Source organism: Austrofundulus limnaeus, unplaced genomic scaffold (genome assembly GCF_001266775.1).
Source record: "Austrofundulus limnaeus strain Quisiro unplaced genomic scaffold, Austrofundulus_limnaeus-1.0 Scaffold1879, whole genome shotgun sequence".
In the NCBI taxonomy this organism is placed as follows: domain Eukaryota; kingdom Metazoa; phylum Chordata; class Actinopteri; order Cyprinodontiformes; family Rivulidae; genus Austrofundulus; species Austrofundulus limnaeus.
In genome coordinates, this window is record NW_013954281.1 from 786 (window position 1) to 1,486 (window position 701).

Genomic DNA, 701 nt, shown 5'->3' on the forward strand with positions numbered 1-701 from the left:
TGATTTTTTTCAAGAGAGCTGGAGATATTTGCTGACTTGAGGTAACGATTTGGGAATCCATTCAAAAGCAGATAATTAGCCTTGAAGGAAGACTCCTGAAAATAACGGAGTTGTTGTGGAAATATTTAATAAAAGACAGAAACAAGTGAATAAAAAGAAGATGCACTTCGTGAATGATCATCGTATGATTTAATAAGGTTTGCAATTGCAAAGATGAGCCACGGCATGATCAGATCCGGATCAAAGGACCGGACACACAGCAACTAACAGCAGAGATACAGAATAGGAGTTTTAACATACGGGCGGAGCCCATGAACGTCCAATGAGGAAATGACGGGTCCCAAAGCAGCTTAACTGAGAAGGACACGTACGATGGTGCCTCCAAAATCAGAAAAGATGAAATGAAATTATGACAGTTATCAAAAAGACACAAATAGAAATGTCAAGACAGTATGATCTTAATAATCGGGCAGAAAGGTATAATTATTTTCTAGCACAATCCCCTCCTTTTGATCAGTCATTGATCAACTAAATTAAAGAGAATAATTATAAACTGCCTCAACACAAATGTCAAAGAAACGACGACAAATGTAATGTAAAACAAGGAAATGGTGCAAAGGATTGACGACCAAACTGATACCATTAAAAATGTAAATATAACCAAATCATAAAAGAAAAAATGAAACAACTTTTAATAAATC

At 35.7% G+C, this 701-nt stretch overlaps 1 protein-coding gene and 1 long non-coding RNA gene across 3 annotated transcripts in view; both read left to right on the forward strand.

The window, feature by feature from the left end:
• The window catches only part of LOC106536572 (coiled-coil domain-containing protein 50), a gene marked incomplete at its 5' end in the record, with an annotated part of 11,934 nt that overhangs the window by 587 nt on the left and 10,646 nt on the right, over nucleotides 1-701 (forward strand).
• The window catches only part of LOC106536573 (uncharacterized), a 1,176-nt gene extending 475 nt beyond the window's left edge, over nucleotides 1-701 (forward strand). Inside the window, exon 2 of the long non-coding RNA XR_001312560.1 lies at nucleotides 198-701. This is a non-coding gene — a long non-coding RNA (uncharacterized LOC106536573). The remainder of the gene's footprint in view (nucleotides 1-197) is intronic.